Here is a 628-nt window from a genome sequence, read left to right on the forward strand (position 1 = left end):
TTTCCCTGCATCCTTGCTAGCATTTGTTATTCTGTCTTTTTAATAATGGCCAGTCTAGCTGGGGTGAGATGATATCTCAATGTTGTTTCTATTTACATTTCCATGTTGATTAGTGATGTTGAACATTTTTTCATGTATCTGTTGGCCATTTGTATGTCTTCCTCTGAAAAATGACTATTCAGCTCCTTTGCCCATTTTTAAAAAAATATGGAAAGCTTCACAAATTTGTTTGTCATTCTTGCGCAGGGGCCATGCTAGTCTTCTCTGTATCATTCCAGTTTTAGTATATGTGCTGCAAAAATGAGCACAAAACCTTCTTTAAACAACATCAAAGACTTAAATAGATCATTGATGAAATACTTATTTTATGAAAACATGTTCATATATTATTTTATGAAATCACGTTCAAAAATTATTTTATGAAATCATGTTCAATCCCACTGCAAGAAAATTCAATTGTTAATTTAAAAATTGAGATACAATTTTAGCCTATCAAAATAAAAAAAAAAGGCAGATACCATGCACTGACAGAGGACTTACAATTTGACATTACATATCTGGAAAGTATTTTGACACTATGCATTTAGAGATGTAAATGGTCATTTTTAGTCAATAATTCTACTTACAT

The 628-nt window shown here is 30.7% G+C and overlaps 1 non-coding gene across 1 annotated transcript; it reads right to left on the bottom strand.

The window, feature by feature from the left end:
• Nucleotides 1-201: 201 nt before the first annotated feature.
• Nucleotides 202-308, bottom strand: LOC134361455 (U6 spliceosomal RNA). Its single transcript, XR_010021456.1, has one exon. It is a non-coding gene; the product is annotated as a U6 spliceosomal RNA (small nuclear RNA).
• Between the last annotated feature and the right edge of the window lie 320 nt (nt 309-628).

Source organism: Cynocephalus volans, chromosome 12 (genome assembly GCF_027409185.1).
Source record: "Cynocephalus volans isolate mCynVol1 chromosome 12, mCynVol1.pri, whole genome shotgun sequence".
NCBI classification, from domain to species: domain Eukaryota; kingdom Metazoa; phylum Chordata; class Mammalia; order Dermoptera; family Cynocephalidae; genus Cynocephalus; species Cynocephalus volans.